Below are 21,740 nucleotides of genomic sequence, written 5' to 3'. Positions count from 1 at the left end.
GTCGGAAACAGATGAGAAGGCTCCTGAGGGCTTTGCAGTAATTAAAACCCAGTGGCGCTGGCCGCAGGTGCCGCTCGAGAGACAGCTCCAATAGCGAGAACGCCTCTCCTGTCTCCCGGTGGAACCCGAGCCTGGTTTCAGAGAAGAACAGGAAGGTTATCATCGCTGTGAGCATGAAGTGCCCGGAACCCGCGGCCTCAGAGAGCTCAGGGGAGCAGCCAGGGCTCGGGGCCTGCGTGGACAGGCCGTGGGCCAGACGTGGCATCCCCCTGTCAGGAGGAAGGCTTCTCTGATCGTCCGGTGCTGCCGGGGCTGCAAGCAGGGGTGCCCTTGTCTAAGGGCAGGAGGTCCAGAATCCACCTGCCGGGCTGTGAGTCCCAGGGTGCCCCCGGCCCCCCCACCTGCGCTCAGAGTGGTCTCCCCTCCCTCCTCCCCCGATGGTCACTCCTGAGGCCAGCCCCAGAGGACAAGGACGACAGACGAGGCAGGGACAGGGAGCTCCAAGGCCGGATCTCCACCCAGACGTCCTGAGGTGCATCCCGGTGGGGGGCGAGGGGACAGGTGGCCCCCGCGGGCAGGGATCTCATCAGCTTTACATGGTCTGGGTGGCCTGTCCACCATGGTCCCACGTCCTCCCACCGGCCGGCCCCCTCGGCTGTACACTCGGTCCCTCTGCACGGACTGTCCTCGTGTCCGCGTGTCCGCGAAGGTCTGTCTCCCGCACTCCCGCACAGGGCCAGCTCCAGCCACGTGAACCGCCACGCCCGCTGCCTGTGCCCAGCTTCCGCACGCAGGCCCGGTGATGACCACTTCTAGAAACATCCCTCAACCTGTAGTTTCTCTGCGTAAAACCAGAATTTTCACGCTGTAGCTGAGGAACTCCCACACACATTTGTTTCTGTAAAACTGATTTGTATATTTCTGACACGACTTTGTTCAGAAGGAGCTGATAAACGCTCTCCGTGGGGCATTTGCCCGGGGCTGAGGTGCAGCTCCTCTCCACATACCGGCTGTCGGCCAGCAGGCCGCTCGGCCAGTGCCTCCTCGGGAGCTGCAGCTGCTCCTGGGAAAGCTTCCTTGCAGAGACTCGGCCGTGGCCTCTGACCTAAGGTGACGGCATGAACAACGTTCATTTTCATCTCCTGTATTTCATCATCACTTATGAGCTGCTGTTTCTCTGCTGGGTTTGAGATGCGGGTTTGCTTTGTTGTATTTCATCTGATATTTGAATTCTTTTTTTAATTTGTATTTATTTTGGGGGAGAGTAATTAGGTTTTTATTCATTTTATTTTTTTTAATGGAGGTATTGGGGATTGAACCCAGGACCTTGTGCATGCTAAGTGTGTGCTCTACCAGTGAGCTACACCCTCCCCACCTTGAATGCTTAAAGGACAATTTCCCTGTGAAGTAGATCAGTAAACACCCTCCCGTGTGGTCAGTATTCACGAAGCTGGAACAAGTTCCTGGAGGAGAGATGTGGTTCATGCTAAAATGCTGTAGAAAAACTTCCTCTTTTTGAAAGGTGAAATCACCCTTGATTCCTGGCCACCTGCCTCCTTGTCCACTCTCCAGCCATCTGTCTCTTCATTTGTCCTCTCTCTTGTCCAGTCCTGCCATCCATCCAGCCGCCTGCCCCTCCACCTGACCCTCCATCTATCCACTGACCCACCCACCAGCCCATCCATCCACCTGTCCAACTGTGCAACCACCTGCCCATCCATCCATGCAACCGTCCATCCACCCACGATTCACCCACCCACCACCCACCCTTTAGGGGCCTGCTCCCCTGTGGCCCCAGAGCACACAGACAGCTGCACCCGAGTGTGCGAGCACAAGGGAGCTGTGAGCCCATGGGGACGGCACTGAGGCTGACGAATGGGAGTGCGGGCGTGGCGGGATCGGGGCTTGGAAAGGGAATGGGGCTGGTGCATGATGGGACAAACACCGAAAATCAGTAGAAATCTAGTGCTTTGAACACCACGATTAACCAACTTGACCGAATTGACGTTGACTGACTGCTGACCTCGGCAGAAGCTACAGCTGTTCCGAGGGCACAGCCACCCACACAGAGAGCCCGCAGCACCGGCGAGTCCCCACAAGCCCAGAGGTCTGAGCCACGCGGGACGTGGAGTCTGAAGACAGCAGAGCTCAAGCAGAAACACGGGGAAAGGCGACTAGAAAATCACCCAGCGCCTGGAACGGAGCCGCACGCTTTGAGATAGCGCTTTGAGATAGGTCAGAGAAGGGAAAACGAAACTTAGAAGACATTTTGAATTAAACAACAATGAGAACAACGCACCCCCACACTTGGAGAACGCAGCGGAAGTTTCAGACGGAAAGGTGTTGCTCTAAGCGCGCGAATTAGAAACAAGGCGAGGTAGAAACCAGTGGTCTAACCTTCCAGCCAAAGAAGCTGGGAATACAGTAAATTCAAGCTGAGGAAGGTGAGATAAGGAGAAGCTGGGGGAGGGGAGGGGACCCACACATGGTTTTGCCGAACCGGCCAGCCCGACACGCGGCTTCTCAGGGACTTTGTGGAGAGTCCCGTCTGGCAGTGAGGGGAGGGGGCTCCTCTCTGGAAGCCTCTGGGCTGCCCAGCGCTCATCCCACCTGCCAACAGCTTAAAGCTTCACAGCCAGGCGCTCGGGACGGGGTCTTGCGTAGTCTGGTGGTCTGGGACCCGTCCCGAAGCAGACAGGCGGGCCTGTGAGCGTGGACGGTGTGCAGGTGAGTGCTGGGCCGTGGGGGGTGGCAGCAGGTGAAGGGGCACGTCAGGCTGAAGCCCCACCTGCTAGGCCTCAGCCTGTGGCCGCCTTGCCTTCCACCCCCGACGCCGTGCTTGCCGAGGGGCCTTGGGACACCAGACCGGGCGGTGTCCCACCAGGTCCAGCCTCCCTGAGAGGACGAGGTGGCGCCACCAGCGCCAGGGAAGCTCCTTGGGCGACGTCTTAGACCCTCACTTTTCCGGTTGACCCGCTTGCGCTGGGAACCCTGCCACCTGACGGTCAGAGATGAAAAGCAAACAGTTGTTAACTTGAATTTCCCCTGAAGACGTATTGACTGGCAGAGAGCCGCTTCTCTCTCGTGGGAAGCCGGCTGGTGAGGAGGGTGCTCCACCTCTGCTCTGACTCCCGCCCCGGCTCAGACGCAGGGCGGGCACCTTGTCAGCTCAGGGAGAGCGAAAGCCCCTCGTGCGGGGCTCTGGGTGCTGAGTCAGCGCGGCTGCCGTGCTCCCTGCCCCCTGCGTTGAGACAGTGCCCTCGGAGGCCCAGGTGCGCCTGTCGGGGGGCCAGGCGCCTGTCTGAGGGCACAGAGGCCCGGGCGCGCACCAGGCAGGTAGCGCCCTTCTTCAGCCCGAGGAGGCGGGAGGCCGTGCTTCTCTCTGAGCCAGAAAAGCTCCATCCCCGAAAGCGTCAGGAAGTCAGCGGGGCCCCGGACTGATCAGCCACAGACCCAGCCGAGGGGGAGCATGGCGCCCGCCATGGAGTCTCGCTGTCCTGGGCGTCTCTGCCCTTTCTCCCCTGTGCTTTGTCCCTGTGACGTCCTTGGGGACCAGGCCAGGCCCTCTCGAGGGAAACGTGTGATCCGGGTGAGCAGAGGACTCTGCCCAGGTGGCTTCTCCTTGTCTGTGGCCGTGCAGGTGACATGGACTAAGTCAGGCTCTGCACCCGCCCGGATTTCCCTCTGTGAGGCGAGGCTCACACCAGGCACTTGGGAGTTTGATGAGGAATAAGGACACCTTTTGTCTGGAGTGACAGCCCCTCCTCCCCCTCCCGGAGGTGCAGGGACGGGTGTGGCCTCTGCTCAGTGGGGGGCGGGCCAGACTGCAGTCTTGCTCTGAGACACAGGCTGACCGTGGCTCATCCCTCACGGTCGGCTCCTCGTTGGCTCCTGGGGGCTGTCTTTCCCTGTGGGGTCCCTGCCCCACCCTCCTCTCCGCCCCACCACCCGCTGCCGGGCACCAGGCCTGCTGGGCACAGACCACTGCAGAGTGGCCACCACTGCGGATCCCTCTCCCTGACCCCCCCACCCCGTGTCTGATGGCCTTGATGGGCCCCCCGCGCCCCCTGCCCTGTGGACCCACACCTGCGTGCCCAACCTCGGCAGCTCCACGCGGACACGGGGGACCCTTCAGCCGCTGGCCAACGGACTCCAGGTTGGCAGGGCAAAGCAGCCGTGCGGGCAGAAGGCTGCCCCTCAGAGAGTTTCAGCCTGAAGTGCTCTCCCCTTCCTCCAGGGTCTCAGAGTCTCCAAGTGATGTGTGCGGGGAGGGAAATTATTTCAGACAAGGTTTTTGTCAAGGTCGGTATCATTTATTACACTCTCTCCAAATGAGCTCTCTCAGCTGAAAGGCTTTTTGAGGACATCCTGGGACTCAGGCTGGACTGGTGCGCATACATTACCGCAGCCCCGCCGTCACCCACTGCTGCCCTCGCTGTCACTCAGACCCCTGTGGCGTGGACAAGCAGCTCACACGACCCCCATGTGTACAGCAGGTGGCTGCTCTCTGGTGTCAACCGTTCCTATGACCTTGGGCCCCTGGGCCTATGCCCGCAAGCCCCCTGGCTCCCGGACGGGTCACCAGGGCTACGAGGCAGTGCTCAGGCCAGTTCTGCTGAGCCCCAGCCTGTCTGATGGCCTGTGCGCAGTCTGACTGGCCTCTGCCCTCAGACGCAGGGGCTAGGTGGGGACAGAGCCGGCCAGTCAGCCCACAGATCCGAGCCCCAGCCAAGGGGATTGCTGTCTGTTCTGCTCGTGGGAGCTCCAGACTCCTTACTCTTCAAAGACCCTGTGCCTGACTTGGCCTGTGCCCTCCCTGAGGCCCCGCGAAGGTTAGGAGGGCCACGGCCCCTCTCGTGGCTGGCCGTGGAAACCATGGCCCCTCTCACCCTGTGGTTGGAGCGCCCTCCCGCACCCGTGTGGCCAGGCCACCATTCGAGCTAGTTCTGTGGTGAGCAGACACCTGCCGCTCTTCCCAGCTGCTGGCACCCGGCTGTGCCTCCCGGGCTGGCACACAGGCCACGCCCACGGCCGCACGTCAACCTCACGTTGGTTGTACGCTCCCACATGGCCGCTGCCTCCTCTGTGGTCCCCGCCCTCCGGCCCTGTCCTGCCCATGTTGGGGGACGGTGTCCCTGTGACCCGGTGCCACACTGGGGGTTCCTGGGGCCCCTCCCGGGAACATCATGGAGGCACACAGTCTCGGTGGTCCCGGCTGGATGCGCACGGCTGTGTCGCCCCGTGTCCCTGGGTCAGGCAGCACCCTCCTGGGCAGGGACCCCTCAGCTTTCAGTGCAGCCTCTGCAGGCTTGCGTCCTCCCTGGCCGCGGGGGCACTCTGGGAGGTTCTCAGATGCTCCCTTCATGTGGGTGTGAGGACCCGCATGGAGCAGACGCAGTCTCTGGGCCCTCATCTCACCTCTTCACCCGCGACCCTCACCGCGAGAGGCCGCGAGGCCCTCGGGCCTGGTTCCGGACACACCAAGGAGTCCAGCGCAGGCAGTGGGCTCCTGAGACCCCCCCAGCCCTGTTCCCAGGTGCCTCCTGAGGCCGGAGAGATCTGAGACCCCCATCCCTGGCTCAGAATAGGCAGCCTCTCCTGGAAGGGGCCTGGGTGGGGGGCAGGACCTCGGCCACAGCCGGCCCAGCAGAGCTGAGCCCACCCAGCCACGGGAAGACCCCTCTGGGTGCCCTGTCTTTCTCTCTAACTTCTTGGCTTAATGACATGACGTGGGGCCGGCGCCTCTCGGGCCCTGGAAGCAGAGTCCGGCCAGCTCCCAGCTCTGTGCTGCCTGCGAGCCTTGCCTGCTTCTTGGGTGAGGAGGCTGTCCCAGGAGAAGTGCCATCTGGGTGTTCACGCCAGCCTCACTCCACAAAACGCAGGGCTGAGAGTGGGCCCACAGGGGACACGCCTGCAGGTGCTGCCGCCCAACACAGACTCGAGACCAAGCCTGTCCTGGGGCAGGTCAGGAAGCAAGTCAAGGCCCAGGGCAGGGTGAAGGCCCTCCTGCTCAGCCCCCGCTGTGCCAGCACGGGGCACAGTGACGCGGCGTGTGGGGACTCGGGCGGTGAGGTGTGCTGAGGGCTGCGGGGCTGGCCCCTGAGCGGGTGCGAGAGCACCTGATGTGTCTGCACTGGGAGGCGGCCTGGGCCCTGAGCCCTAAACTGCAGGCGCCCTGAGCCAAGGTGGCGCTGTCTCTGCTGAGAGATGGCTGGGGCAGACCTGGGCTCGTGGGCGTTGGGTCCACGCACAGAAGCTGGTAAGAGGCACCAACTCCGACACGAGAGACACCCTCTCTCTTCTGTCCGGCTTCACTCGGTGGCCTCCAGATGTTCACTTGAAATTGGAAAGATCTGGACAGACCAGCGGCTTGTAGGCAGCCTTGCGGGTCCAGTGGAGCCGCGTGGGGACGAGGAGGGGTGGGGCGGGCCTGTGCGACGCCTCAGTCGCTGGAGCTTGATGACCGTCAGAGGCCGACCCTGCACGGCTCGGACAGACAGCTCTGTCCATAAACATCAGTACTGTTGTCACCATACCTCCAAGGTGCTCCTCACACGCAGACAGGCACTAGGTGAAGACGTATCCGAGAGACGGGTGCCTGCACAAGTCGCACAGAGACGCCTGTCAGGTTCAACCCACAAAGCGCCACAGACGACTGAGAAAACGTAGGTCGTGCAACTGAAGGGCGGTGGTCACAGCCTCACCTGAAGGTTGTGGAGGTGCCGGCGGAACCAAAACTGGCCACTGGGTCCTGCAGAGAGGAAGGTGCTTCGGACACATGGCTGCGCATCAAAGGGTGTGACTAAATGAAAGCCTCGCACAGAAGTGGCTGCAGGTGTCGCCCATCCTCCCTGCTGGCCCCGGACGTCCAGCGCCTGCTGCCCAGGGTTGGTCGGGGAAAACCCCAGCCCTGACAGTGAGCAGGTAGGGGGGACCACTCAAGAGCAGAGTGTCCACGTGTGTGGCTCCTGCAGGAGCCTGGGCGGAGGCTGGCCAGAGGGCGTCTGTCTCCAGCACTCACAGACCACAGGGAGGTGGTTTCTGAGACCCTGAAGGCGCAAAGCCAGATGGAACCGTGGGAAGAACCAGATCAAACGGGAAACAGATAGAGACTTGTGTTCCTGATGGGGGACACCTGGGGGGACGCCTTGGGGAATAACTGGGGGGCAACTGAGGGGATACCTGGGGGGCCCCTGGGAGGCACCTGGGGACACCTGGGAGGGACATCCAGGGGACACTGGGGGACACCTGGGGGTAGATACCTGAAGGGAGACTTCTGAGGGGTAACCTGCTGCTCCCCAAGAACTGGCCACCTGCTCTGAGGGCCCCGTCAGATCCTCCTGGATCCACCTCCAAAGGAGAAGACCACCTCTGTGCTCTTGCCCGTAAGATCCTGGGACTGCTGCTGAACTGCCACCCCTCGTCCAACCAGCCCCACTCTGTTTCCTCGAGGTGTCTTGGAGGTGGGCTGGGCCCCGCCCCACCCGCCCCACCCGCCATGCCAGCTCCCAGGAAGCGCAGAGCAGGATCCTGACCACGGCGCTGCAAATCCCATTAGTCTGGGCATCCAACTGTAAGACACAGAGGACTTAAAAAAAATTAACTTCAAGTTTTCTTCCTTGATTTGGACTCAGTTTGCTAAAACCGTTTCATTTGAAGAGTCTCTTCTCATCAAAAAAGCAAAACCAAAAAAAAGAAAAAAAAAGTCTAAATGTGTCGCTGTGACGTGAACGCCTCTGTGAAGCGGGCAGGGCGCCCAGCTGGCAGGGGCGGGGGCACCTGGCACCCAGTGCAGCCAGGGCCTCCACAGCCTTGTCTGCACCAGCACAGGTTTAATCACCGCGCGTTTAACTGTGGTTTCCGAGCAGATTCAATTAACTGCTCACAACAGTTCTGAAGCCATCTCCCCGCCAGGCAAGAGGCGCCGTTAGAATCGGGTGAGGGAGCGGGTCCAGGACCACCGGGCAGAGGGCACAACGTGGGGCCAGGTGTGCCAGCCAGCGGGTCCTGGTGCTGTCGGGGCACGAGGATCGGTGCGAGTACCGGACATGGTGGACGGGGTGGCAGGAGACGTGGCAGGTGATGGGGTAGGTGCACCTGACCAGCCTCCCTGCCCGCCAGGCACCCTCTGACCTTTGGGCACCTGCCTGGACCTCTGGGCTGTTACCAGGTGCGGGGAGACAGCGGTGGGTCTGGGTGTGGCCGTGCTCCCGAGGGACCACATCCTCCAGTTGTGTTGTCTTGACCTTGGTGAAGCCTCTGGTTTGGGAAAATCTGTTGACCTTCTTTTACTCGATGGAGAAGAGAAAATTGCTCCTGCTCAGGGGATGGTGACCCCCACCCAGGGCTATAAAAGGGGTGACGTCTCCTGGGTACCTGCTGTTGGAACCGCTCAGCGTGGCAGGAACACCGCTAACGGCTCAGAGCACGAGGGGGCTGGAGTCGCAGTTTCTCTGCAGCCTTGGCCGAGGCCCTGCGGAGGGAGCTGCGGGGTACATGGCGGGACGGCAGTGTTGACACCCGGGGAGAGCGAGACCACAGGACACTGGACCCTGAGCTGCGGTCCAGAAGGGACATGTGGACTCCCTCCTCGGGTCAGCAAGGCCAGGACGGCGTCTGGGTGCCCCCCCCCCATGTCCGGCTGAGTTGGTTTTTTTACATTTGAGGTCTACGGTTCACAGGCTCACCGCCGGACAACGCAGCGAGCCGGTGGAGAGGGCATTGGAATCCTGCCCTGGCTCCAGGGTCGCGTACCGGTCACTGTGATGGTTTCACAAACTGAGGGACGCACAGGTGGATGAGAGCAGACAGGAAGTGAGCAGGCCAGGACTCGGGGACAGTCTGGTCCCTGTGGTCGGAGCCACATGCTCGGCCTCTGGGTCAGGAGGACAGAGGACGGGTCCCTGAAGGGAGCCAGGTTCTGGCAGCAGGCACGTCTGTGGACCCAGGACAGGGGAAGTGGCGTGGCCTCACCCCGGTGTTTGGCTGGGCTCCCCCGGCCTTCCCTCCGCCTGGCCCAGGGGCCTGCGCCCCCCAGAGCAGCCCAGCCCTCCAGGCAACCCTCCGAGGGGAGGGGAAGTGGCGCTCTCGCGAAGGCACAGGCGTTGCGCCTGCGGAGCGCAGGGGAGGGGCTGGGGAGGTTAGGCCTCCCCTTGCTCAGCTTGCTCAGGCCGGCCCTGACCTCGGGGCAGCTGGTGAGCACACGTCTGCCGGGTGGAAGGAAGCGGCAGGGCCTGGCGCTGGGGCTGCGCTGACGGAGGCTGGACTGGCCCGGACGCCATGCCCACCAGAGCCGCGGGCCAGCCTTCCAGCCCCAGACCTCCCGGGCACTCAGCCTGGGGCGCCGGACGGGGAGGTGAGATCCTGTGGCTCCGTTCAGAACCTCCCAAGGCAAGAACACATCTTCTTCTCCTTACGAAGGCCACAGAGTCACCGGGGAAGAACTCGTCCACCTACAGTCTACAGTCAGAGCGTCTGTGCCGAGCCGCCTGCTGGACGTGTGTGGACGTGCGGATGGACGTGTGGATGGACAGTGACGGCTGTCTCCCCAGAAGGCAAGATCCTTTGGTCAGTTTGGCATCCAGCCCACCCACCGGCTCTGGGCTGGGGGGCCCAGGGAGAGACAGCCGGGCCACCAGAGAGAAGAGACCCACTGGAACTGTGTCCTGGATGGCGATGGGCTGGGGTCACGCTGGGGCCACAATCTGGTTATCGTGGGGGGTGAAGGGCTGAGCCCATGGGAGGTTGCGGTGGATACCTCTGAGTTTGCCCAGCTCCTCTCGGGGTCAGGGTGACCCTGGCTAGGTCACAACCTGCACTGCTGGACACCACACAGCCTCCACCACAAAGCTGACAGATTGAGTCCTGAGTCACAGAGGCTGTGGGAGGGCTGAGTGGGGGCCGTCACGTGCTGCAGTGGACGGACATACAGCAACAGGAGGGTGGGCGTGGTTCTGCAGCCCCCAGACCCAGTGAGGGATGGAGGCTGGTGGGAAGGGGCCCTGGGGAAGGGGCCTGGGGAACGGGCCTGGGGGCACTCTAAACTCTCCTGAAATATCCCATCTCAGTCACCCCTGGCCCTCAGGCCCCCTCCGGTTCTCCAGCACAAACCCCAGCCCCTGCCCACCCTCCCCTTAGCCACATGTGTTCTGTCTCCTCTGTCCACTCCCAGCCAGAGACCCTGAGGGCAGGGCCCCCAGCAGCATCTGGAGAAGCTCAGCAAATATTTGTGAAGGAAGGAGGGGAGACAGAGAGAAGGCTTCACCCGAGGAGCCGACAGTCCCGAGGCCTCTCCAAGGGGTACCTGACCCCAACCCGGAGCCCCTGCACTGCCAACACTGGCCACCGCCCAGGAGCCAACATGGAGCCTGAGCCCCTCAGACACACCCTGGGGTGCAGGGGAGCAGCGTCCAGGCCGGTCTCCCCGCTGACCTGCGAGCACCGTGGTTCCCCCGGAGCCTGGGCGGGAGATGTCCCTTCGTCCCCAAGGGCTCCTGGTGAAGCACGGGGTGGAGAGGGTGCAGCAGAGGGTCCCTGAGAGCCTCACTCAGGGTTTGGAAAGCAGCAGAGGAGAATGGACCTGTGTTCAGTGTCAAGCTTGAGCCCCTGCACCGCCCCCCGATGTGCAGAGCCCGGAGATCTGCCGCCAACGTCTGTTCACTCAGCCCCTTCAGGTGCGACCAGTGTCTGCCCCAAAGCTGAGAAGTAATGACGCGCTCAGTGGAAGGGAAAATCGTGCCTCCAGGTGGTTTTCAGTGTTTTGCTCTGATAAATGTTCTAAAGATGTGCTAACACGTGCTGTTTGGTAGCCTTGGGTGCAGGGCTCTCAGACTCCTCAAGGATTCCTCCCGTCTTCTCTCCAAGCACCTGACGCCCAAGCCCACGCCAGGAAAGGCCCCTCGTCCGAGACCCCAGCCCGGGCCATGTCTGCACACACGGCCACCGCAGGCCTGGCGGCCGCCCAGTGCACACTGAGACCCTGCAGAGCTGAGTAGCCCAGCGAACTTGCTGAGGCAGAGAGGCCCCCACGGCCCCCAGCTCCACATGGCATCTGAAATGCACACGTGGTCACAGTGGAGCTGACGCCCCAGGTGTGTGGGCCTCCTGGAAGGTGTGCACACCACCCTTGGAACCCGGTCGGCTCCACAGCCAAGGCTGCAGGGCAGTGGGAGACCTGTGAGAGCAGGGGCCGGCGTCACTGTCCACGCGAGGCCGCTGGACGCCATGGGCTCCCGTCTCCCCAGGCACAGCTGGTCTCTGGGTGCAGGGCCCAGGCTTGAGGCCTCAGAGTTCTCTTCAGGGAAAGAGGCAGCTTCTGCTCACCCACATGGACCCCCAGTGACCCGGACCCCTGCCACAGACCCCTGTCTTCACAGACCCCTATGTCCCTGACGTCAGTCGACTTGGATCTTGCCAAGCGCCCCCGTGGAATTCTGCCCAAAGACACAGGCTCTACCCGGCTCCCAGCCCACCTGGGGACACTGTGGCTCCTGTTCCACCCAATGGACACATCCCAGGACCACGGGGCAAGCCCACCTGGGGAGGAGGAGTTGAAGGAGGCCCCTCCAGGTGGATGTGCTTCAAACGCCCCCCCCCAACCTATGCCTGAGGGGTCTTGCCCGCCTGGGCCCCTCGCACCTTCCCTGACACTCGTTCCGTCCGTGGCCAATGCCTTCCAGGTCACCTATCAGGTCTGGCTGGGCAGATGCTTGGCTCCCTCGGTCCCATGTCCCTCAGGGACAGCTGTCCGGTGTCAGCCACTTGAAGGTGGATGTGATCTGCAGGCCAGGGAGGGCTAACTGCCAAGGCCAGCTGCCATCTGGCTGGAGCCGCCTCGGTCTCTGGGTCCCGAGTCCTTCTCAGGAGATGCCCAGGCAGCAGCTGGGCCGAGAGTCTGGAGGCCAGTGCCGGCCTGGGGGCAGGAAGAGCAGCCGGATCCTGAAACCTCTTCCGTCTGCCCAGGTCCAGGGCCGGCAGCGGGCTTCCCTTGACCTGCTGGGGTCATCACGGTGGCTTTCTTCTGAGTGGTGTGGATATGCTGGGGCTGGAGAGATGGCTGCTGAGGGTCAGTGGCTTCGTCCACTAACATTGCTCACTGGACACGGCAGGTACGCCCACTCACCACAAATGCGGGGATGACCTGGATCCGCCCCGGCCTGCCCCCTCGGCAGGGACGTACAGAGGAATTGGGCACTTCTGGCCCTTGGCATCCAGAAGCCTCGCCGTCCACGTCCGTCCACTCTGTCCCTGATGTCTCAGCCCAGCGGCTGCCCTGGCAGGGGTGAGGCGGGCTGTGCGTTTGCCTCCCGAGCCCCTGGGGTGGGAGAGGACGCAACCCCCACCCTGGCCCTCCTCCAGCTCAGCCCCGAGGGGCAGCTGATTAATCATGATATGCAAATGGCCCATTTAAAAAATCAATCACACCAGGACGTTTGATTCATTATTCAAGACCTGAGTTGTGCGCACAGAATTCCTAATGACCCGACAAATCAAGGATCAGGGCCATTATTTGGGGTAAAAACACGTGTTTGGATGGACAAATTGGGGCCCCCAGGCTCCGACCCTCCCTCCAGGCCAGGATCTGATGTCCCCTAGTCCTGTCTCAGGGACATAGACTTTGCTGGGCTCCAGGACTGAGCGGCCAGATGGAAGCCCAGCTCCTGATTCAGGTGGCCAGTCAACCGGATGAGCAGAGTCCGACAGCACATGGGGACGCAGGTTGGCCTGGCAGACAGGGGCGGCCCCACGTGTACCTGGGCCCTGTACCTGGGGGAGGGGCCGCCTTCCTGTTGCCCCGCCCGCACCTGAGCCCGGCCTGGACCCCTACAGTGACACGTCCACCCGGTGCCCCGCTCGGCCCCTCCTGGACAGTCTACAGACCAGGGGCTCGTGGTCTCTGCAAATGAAGTCAGGGAGGCCAGGGGAGCAGGTCCCCACGAAGGAGCCGCTTGCAGGCCCAGCCCTGTCCAGGCTCCAGGCCTTCAGTTTGGGGCCGGCTCGGGTCTCCTGCCATTTGGGCTGCATCCCCTTTCTCAGCTCAGGTCTAGGTGTCTGCCTGCTCTAACGGTCTCGTCTCAAGACCTTTGACTAACGTACGCCTGTTAAAGACCCTTTTCCAAAGGAACCGTCACAGGCTTGGGGAGCGGCGCTGTGGACGTGGCCTTTGGATGCGGCTTGTTACGTTTTATTCGGCGGACTTCCTGAGGACTGGAACCCGGGCGCGGCCTCTCAGATCGCCCCAAGAGACGGCTTCTAAGAGGCCGGGAGGAGCCAGGACTCGTGGGGGTTTTTACAACAAAGACCAGGCACTCGGAACATTAAAGAGGACTGTTAACGAAAGAAGCCCAGACGTGTCCAGGTGAGGAACTTAGCGCTTTCCTACGTACGGGAGGGCGCAAAGGTCTGGGCTCCCTGAAATCACTCCTCTGATGGGCACCGGAGCTGCCGGGGCCAGTGCCCTGTGCTTTCCCATCCTTCGTCCCCTCGGGGGCACCGCTGGGGGCGGCCGCAGGGGCCGGGCTGCCTGCTGGTCTCCATCCTGAGCCCCCTCCGCTCACTGTCGGGGGCGGGGGCAGCGGCTGGTGACCTGATGGCCACAGCGTCCTTTGTTTACTGATGTGGCTGCGATGTTTTTCATTCACACCACCATTCAGTCCACCACACTCTCCAGTCCTGGACCCACAGCTCCGAACGCAGGAGTGAGGTGGACGAGGAGGCGGCGGAGGGCACGGCCGATGCTGCGGCCGCAGTGCCCCATGGAAATCCCACCTGGTGGAAGGGCCAGGCGAGAAGCCGGCTGGGGAAGGGACGGCGTCTTTCTCCTCACCTCTCTGGAGCGCAGCTCAGGGTACCCGAGAGAAGGGAGTGAGGTGAGAAACAAGGCCCCTCTCTGGGGACCCGGGCGTGTGGGCTCCGCCTTGAGAGGCGGTGCGGGTGCGGGTGCGGGCCTCTGGTGGGCTGGCCGTCCCGGCCTGTCTGAGAGGAGCAGGTGGGGTGACTCACAGCAGCGGAGGGTGAGTGAGAGGACACCTCATTCTAACTGGGGGTTCATTTCTCTTATGTTTGGCGCCAAATAGCACTCCTCTGAGGGTAACATCATGCTGAATTAACACACGTTCTGAAAGTTCAGTGCTCCGTGCCAGTCACAAAGCTTTATCGCTGCGCCCGGGGTGCAGCCCGTGGGGGCACGAGTCGCGTTCAGCCGGCAGGCGGAGTCCACGGAGCCTAGAGCCCAGGACCCGGCCCTCAGCATGACCTCCTCTCCACGCCCCCCAAGTCTGTGCGGGACCCCCGGCGCGCAGGTCCATGAAGCTGGTCTCTGCGTCCTCCCGTCACCTGGCACGGTCGGCCTTGAATAACCGGGGAGGGCGCCTCCCTTCCCACCCAGGCAGGGCCGCCCGCCGGGGGCCCAGGGCTCTGCCACCCGCTTGGCTGCTCCCCCAGGGCTCCGCAGACGCCCGGCACAGCTCAGGGGCCCGGAATCCAGGGGCCACGTGACCGCGAAGGCCTCTGGGACACGCCTCGGGGGGCCTGGGAGAGCGGCGCTCCTGACGCCTCGTGATGACCAGCCGGGTCGCCAGCATCACTGCTCTTCACCTCAGGAGAGGAGAGACTCCTCTCAGGATATTCCAGCTGCCTTCTAATTTCCCCCTAAGGGGCTTTCGTAGACCTGGGCGTCCCACAGAGGATTCTTAATCCAAACGCTGCTGTGAAGACCTGGGCCGAGGTTCACTCGGAAGTGGTTGGTTCCTGGCTGAGGGAGGACCCAGCCTGGCGCTCTGGGCCTGGGCTGCCTGCACCGCGGGGCCTCGCCAGTTACGAAGATGCTGCGAAGGGCGTCCTAGGTGTCTCCATCTCGGGCAAACTCTGACCCGCGCAGAGCCCGTGTGCAGAGAGCGGGTGGCCCCACGCGCCTGGGTCGCAGCACGGCGGGGAGCCGGTGAAAACCCCCCACGCAGGAAACACGCAAATCTGCCTGAAATCACGGGGGGGCTCCCACTGCCCCGGACGGTGGGTCAGTACTCCCGGCACGAGGTGCTCAGCTCATGTCTCTACCTTCCATCTTGAATCTGCTTTAACCTGAGGATTTGAGACACCTCTTGGAAAAAGAAGACGTCCTCTCTTAGTTCGAGTTACTGCAAGTTTTTCCTCCTTACTTTCCCCCACTTTTGGAGCGGGCCCTGCCGATGAAACTCCACGACGTAACACCGTCGCTCTATCCTAAATATAATTTTAAATGTTATATGTTGGCAGAAATGGAAAGTTTATCATAAAAGGTTTTCCTGAAATAGTTTGAAACCGCATTTACTTGAGACTAAATCGATTAAACTTTCATCAGCTTGATTTGAAACTCTCAAATTTTAAATTTCTCTTAGACTGGGTCCAAGAGAGCTCGCGCCTCCCCTCCATAAATTTTAAACATTAATGTGTTTCTTAAAACAATAAGTTCTCTCTACACAAAAAAACATGTTTAGTCTGTTAAAAATTTATATGCCAAATAATTTTAAAGCCTCCTTCTTGGCGTTGGTTGGCTGTCCTTACAGCAAACTTCAAGGCTCGTTGAGTCAACACATTCACTCCACTGCAAATCTGCCTGCGGCCGCTGAGCCCGCCACAAGTGTCTGGCAGCTGTCTGTGCGTCTCCCTACAAACGTCACCCTCTCATCTGAGCAGTGAAAAAAGCAGCCCCTGGAAGGGAAAGGCGGGTGTCAGGCCCCTCCCCGCTGTGGAGGAGGAGGGGGCTGCTCTGTCCAGGGGGCCCGGGGGTGAAGGGAGGACCCCCAGCCCGCCCCACCCAGCCCAGCCTCGCCCCCAGGACGCGCTTGGCCCTGGGGGTTTGTCCACAGGCCATGGGCTCTGCGTTTACTTGATTGTCTCACTTCACTGTATTTTTAACTGTCATGACCTAACTGTTTTTGTGAAGCTTGACACACTCTCCTAAGCAGGAAAAACCCAAGGTGCACAGAAAACCACCAAGAAAGGAAAAACGCACCCAGATCCAGCCCCTCCGTGCAGATACCTCTTTGCGGGTATTTGTGGCTAGAAGGACAGAAATCATGCTTGAAAACTGGGAAAATGTGTGCATGAAAATGTGTGCACAACACCCCCAACTCATTTTACTTGCACTTGACCAGAGTCTGCTGGCGTGCCCCTGGCGGAACAGAACATGTAGCAAAGTCTCCTTCCCATCAGAGAAGCTTCCAGGGCCCCCAGTAGCCCGGATCTCACCCCGGGCTGCACACGGAGCCCTGGGGACCCTCAGGGACCCTCACTTACCTGGCCTGAGGTGCCCTCAGACACTTAAAAAGCTCCCGGGTGATTTTAATGAGCAGCCAAGGCTGAAGAAGAAATGTCACGTGTCGTTAGTGGTTAGAATGGCTGAGCTGAAGGCATCGCCGTGTTTCCGCGCACTGACAGCCCCAAGTGTGTCCTCGGCCCCCGTGTGTGCGATACTGTCACTGTGGCTCCCAGGACTGGCGTCGCATCTTGGCTGTAAACCTGCTGTCCTCGAAGGCCCCTGAGCCCTTCAGCCCCACCCAGAACCCTGGCCGGCTTGTTGGCTTGAGTCGGTCACTGCAGGGCTTTCCGGAGGTGTTTTGGGGGGTGACCACCTGGGCACCTCCACCATCTTCCCGTTACCTGGAGACTCAGCCCGGGGTAACGCCCTCTGACCTCAGCATCCAGGGTGTGTCCGTGGCCTGTTGGTTATGGAAAGTCCAGGTTTCCCTTCCTCCATGCAACTTGACCTTTGTACTTGGAGATTCGAAGGTTCTGTCCTGACTCCGAAATCCAAGGCCTCTGTGGGACCCGCTGTGGTTGACCACCGCACAGGGTTACCTGGGACCTGAGGACGGTTTCGGCCATTTTCCGTTCCGGCATCTCCTCTCTGTTTGCTCCGCCTCCTCCTCCTCTGGTGACCGGGGCCTCGTCCCACCTTGGGTGGCTTCTTCATGCCACCGGCCACACTCCTGGCTTCTTCTGGTCTCAGAGGCTTCCCTGCGGTTTCCCCTGTGGTCGCTGTCTCTTCCCTTCTGCCTTGGCCCCATGACCGCCCCCTCGTCCTCTGTGAGGGTCTCCCCTCTCTGCATGGAGAGGCTGCGGCCACCCAGGGTCTGAGGCTCTGTCTGGAGATTGCTTCTCCCGCACCTCCTGTTTGTGCTCCGACCTGGGCCGCGTGTCCTCCCCTGCCCACCGCGGGCCCCCACCCCCAGCCCCTCCTGAAGCCGCTGTCTCCTCGGGGCCGTTCGCTGGAGGAGCTGGGAGGACGGGTGGCCCCCAGCCTTCTGGGCGATGTCCCCTCTCCACCCGGGCCGCTTCTTCCGTCCCAGCCAGGCCATTCAGCCCACAGGACCCCCCTCACCCACCAGCTCCAGGCAGCCTCCCCTGGCTGGCGAGTCCTGCACCCGCAGCTCCTTGGCCCCTCCTGGGTGTGGACCCCTCCTCCTCCACCAGGGTCTGCCTAGACCCTTGAGCCCAAATTCTGATCAACGGAGCAGGTCCCTACCATTCGGGCATGCAGCCTGCTGCGGACACACCAGGGCCCAGCCTGGGGGCTCAGGCAGCCGAGGCCCTGACTTCCGAGTTTCCACCATGTCTGGTGTGACCGCTGGTCTGAGGCAGTGACAGTGGCCCCACATGACGACAGGAGTTTGTTGTTTTGTAGTTTCCAACGAGGCTCAAGCGGGAATAGCAGGTGCATGCCTGATGCCCCCAGGTCGGGACGTCCCACAGCCTCAGGAGTGCCCCCCACCCACCGTCAGGGAGCTGCTCGTGGGGTGACTTGACTTCTGCCGGACAGGTGCCCTCGGCTCGCAGAGGGGACCGTCCTGGGGACGAGGGTGCGGTTTTTCTCCAGGCGGAGTTAGGAGGGTCTAAGTGGAGACTCCACCAGGAAAGGACACATGGACGCTGATGGAAGGTTAACACTGGAAATCACTTCATTCCACGTCCACCGACGCGCTCTAGAAGCTGCTACAGGATTGCTATAAATTAGTAAAAAGGATTAACGCTCAAGCTCAAAATCCTCTTAGCCGGAGGCTCACAGTAATAGGATATACAGGTGAGTGTCCATGCACGTGTGGACTTCTCAGCTCTCCACGCCGACGGGAGCACGGGGTGGCACAGAATTCCTCAGGGGAAGTGTCCCCTCCAGGTGTGGGACGGATGGTGCTGGGAGCAGAGCATGCCGGAGACAGGCATCGCAGGACAGACAAGGCTGCTGACTGCCCTGCAGGGCTGCACCTCTGGGCAAAGTGGACTTGGGCTGCCTGCCTCCCGACCCGGGCCCTGAGCAGGGGCCCACACTCCAGTCTTCCCATCCCTCCCCGCAGAAGGGAGGCCTCCCTTGGGTTAGCGAGCTGCCTCCTGCTCTCTGCAGTCCCGGCCCACCCAGCCCTCCTCTCTCGTCGGAGCCCCGAGGCTCCCTGAGGCCCTGCTGGTGGAACGTCCCATGGGAGGGCAGGCGCTGGGTCTTCTGCAGCTGGCGAGTCCCTTCACGCCCAGGAAGCGGGCGAGGAAGGAGGGCACCCACACCCAGCTGTGCCCCAGACGCCGGGGGAGCAGAGCCGATGGGCCCTTCACCCAGAGGAGCGCCTCCCGCCCACGTCCTCAGACAGTCGTGCCTCCGGGGATGGCACGGGTCAGCCCAGGCGGGTCGGCAGAGGAAGTGTGGGCGCGAGGGGGCACTGCCCCGTCAGTGGTCCAGCCGCTCAGTTAGCGCCGCCCCTGGGCTACCGGGCCTCCCGTCCCCGCCTCTTTCTGAGTCCCCGACCGCGGGTCCTCCTTCCCCGGCAGGGCCCAGCCTGGGCCGCGGTCACGTGGTCCTGACGCACAGCCTTAGAAGCCCACGGAGGCAGCGGGCTTTCTGGCGGCTTCGGGCGGCAGTGGAGCAGACCCCGGGAGGCGGCATCGGTGATGAGGGATGCGGCCTCCCCGCCCTGTGTGCCTCACACGGGACGGCACGTCCTGGGCTTTCGTCAGAAGCTGCAGGCGTTTCAGCAAACCTTTGGCTTTAAAGCGAAGAAGTGACATTTACCAGCTCTGATTCGAGGGCTCCCAGGGTTTCTGGGCGATTGTGCTGCTCTCAACGCTGGCTCAGATGACGGGCTTCTAAAGTTTTATTTTTAACCAGAACATCCAGCCCCTGGGATTGGGGGCTGGGCGAGGGGCCGGGTCCCTCCTGAAGAGTCACATTGGTCCAAAGTCCGGCCTTCAGCAGCCTCCACGAGCATCACGCAGCCTGCCTGTCACTGGAGGGGCATGAGGATGTGGTCTCCACGGCGGCACCTCACAGATGCCCCAGCGACTCCGGTGTGGGGCCCTGGGGCTTCTGATCAGCGGGGCGGCCACACGTGTGGGGCTGACAGTGGCCTCAAAGGATGCTCGCAGGTTCTGCAGCTGGAACTGGGACGTTAGAGACCACGGATGTGACACAAATGGGGTGGGGACGAGGGATCTCTGACATCCGTGGGGAGACTCCAGCCACAGGCCAGGCCCGGCCTCGCCGTGGGCGGGTGTGGCCCCATACGCCTGAGAGGCTGCAGGAGACCACCCCCTGCGTCTCCCCGTGCAGCTGCATCTCACGCTCAGGCCCGGAACGTGGCTGGTGGTCTGGCTGGCTTGCGGCCCATGTGTCAGAGGTGAGGGGACACTGGCTCCAGGCTGCAGAGAGGCCTCTGTCTGTGAGCTGGGCCTGGGGGCCCAGCTCAGTATTTTCCGCAATTTTCACCGCAGGAAAAAGGTGAGGCTGTTCTGCCAGTCTGACTTTCCAATGTTTTATTTAAGAAACTTAATTATTCACCAGGCCCTGGGCCTCCAGCATCAGGGGCCGTGCAGCCTGGACTCCCCACTGCCCTGCGTTCCGAGGCCCCGGGCCCCTCCGGGCCCGGGGTCAGGGGAGGGGAGCGGCAGCTTCTCAGCTCGGGATTCTCCTGCAGGCCTTTCTCGGGGGGCGGGGAGGGACACCAACACCATCCTGCGGCCCAGACGGTCGGCTCAGCCTGGCAGTGAGCACCACCGAATGGCCCCCAGAAACCCTGTCCCAGGAAGCATTTCATTTGTCCAGGGGACCGTGCTCTGGCCTGGAGCCAGCCCAGCGTTCCCGGACAGAGTGAGTTCGGCGCGTCTGCTGCAGCTGCTGGGGCTTTACTCAGGACGCCTCCCGCGGCCGTCACGCTGGCACTCACCCGATCTGTGTGTTTGACAGCGTGCTGAGCGGCCTGCCAGGCCCGCGCCACTAACGTGGGCCATCACGTAAGCCCTGGAGGAACCCATGGGGGCAGCACAGGCACCGCCCGTGAGGTTGGGACCAGCCACAGGGCGCTGCTCCCTCTGAGGCCTGCGCGGCGGGATGGGGGGCCACGTGGGGGCCAGGCAGGTACACCCACGCAGACTCGTCTGGCTGGGGGAGAAGCTGGAGGCTGAGACACGTCCTAAAATCTCCACGTGCCGCCCCAACCCCCGCCGTGGCCCCTGAGGTGGCCGGCCTCTGTGCATTTCCCCTGAGCCGCACAAAATTTCAGCAGATTCTTCCCAAATGAACCGTCGCCCGACGCAGGGGAAGCTAATCTTCTGACGACGTCTGATTGTTTGATCAGATGCGTGTGGGGGATCTGGCGGGGAAGGCTCCCCCACCCCCAGCTCGGGCTGACGGGCTGGTGGGTCGCTCGCGGAAGTCACTGTCAAGCCCAGAGTAAAGATGTTTTTAGCTGCCAGAAACCCGAGGTCGCTCCAGTGGCACGTGAGCATCTGGGTTTGTAGGTGCTGGATCACAACCTGACTCTGTAGGGGCCCATTTTTGTCCTGAGCCTTGGCACCTGCAGCTGCAGTCCTCACAGCCAGAATCCCGAGGGCGGCCGAAGGTCCATCCACACCTGCTCAGTACACGTGAGCCAGACGCTTCCAGAGTCACTGGCCCTCCTCTGGAAGAGCTCCAGAGAAACACGCTTAGTTAACCGGTACACGTTCCTAACTCACGAGACAGTGCAGTCTGGGTGCCGGGATGGGGAGCGTGTCTGCACCCCAAGGGGACAAGGCGCTGCTCTGGCCACGGAGCCTGGTGTGAGCCCAGTGGGACCCTGTGCACGTCTGTGCGTGACAGACGTCAGTTTGGAGAGGAGCTCAGAGCAGAAAGGACCTCTCCTGGTGGGGCTTGGGGGGCAGCCTGGGCAGAGCCAGACGAACCCCGTGGGCTCCCTGGCTGCTCTGCAGAGGGAGGGGCGGTGCCGCCGCAGAGCCACCCCCAGAGCTGGGCCGCCCCTCCCTGGGGCGGTGGGTCAGGACAAAGCTCCTCCTGACGCTCCACTCGTGAACCGTTTCTGTGTGAGGCCAAGTTGTAGCGTGGTCGCGGCTGACGGGGTCATAGACTGCACCTGGCTGGACGACGTGAAACGTGGCTTGGAGGAGAAGACGGGATGCCACCAGGCCCTCTCGGGACTGACGGTGGGGACAGAGCCCCTCCCCTGCTCTGCGGCTGGAATGGCTCCCCCACCGGGGCCATCCTCTGCGTCCGGAGGGGCAGGCGTCTCCCAGATGTCCCGGCCGCACACTCGGCGCGGCCCCTTCCAGAGCCCCCTCAGCCAGGCCCCGTGCCTCCCTGACCACCTGGAAGCAGCCCCAGCACCACCCGCCCTCCTCCTGGTCCACGTTCCTGCTTGCCCCCCGCCTGCACCCTGTCCCTCCCAGTTGGGCTGCTGGGGCCAGGCTGGTGGAGGGTCCTGGCTGGCCCACTGCACGACCACGTT

The 21,740-nt window shown here is 62.3% G+C and overlaps 1 long non-coding RNA gene across 2 annotated transcripts; it reads right to left on the bottom strand.

Moving 5' to 3' along the window:
* Positions 1–15,468: 15,468 nt before the first annotated feature.
* Positions 15,469–19,080, bottom strand: LOC135321853 (uncharacterized). 2 transcript variants are annotated; one of them, XR_010382033.1, is made up of 3 exons: positions 19,034–19,080; positions 17,754–17,970; positions 15,469–15,687 (listed from the first exon to the last, which is right to left on the bottom strand). It is a non-coding gene; the product is annotated as an uncharacterized LOC135321853 (long non-coding RNA). The 2 variants fall into 2 exon arrangements; XR_010382032.1 differs by lacking the exon at positions 19,034–19,080 and having other exon boundaries at positions 17,754–18,364.
* Between the last annotated feature and the right edge of the window lie 2,660 nt (positions 19,081–21,740).

Source organism: Camelus dromedarius, chromosome 8 (genome assembly GCF_036321535.1).
Source record: "Camelus dromedarius isolate mCamDro1 chromosome 8, mCamDro1.pat, whole genome shotgun sequence".
Classification (NCBI taxonomy): Eukaryota; Metazoa; Chordata; class Mammalia; order Artiodactyla; family Camelidae; genus Camelus; species Camelus dromedarius.
The sequence above is the reverse complement of the archived record's forward strand: the minus strand, read 5'-3'. Positions and strand labels throughout refer to the sequence as shown.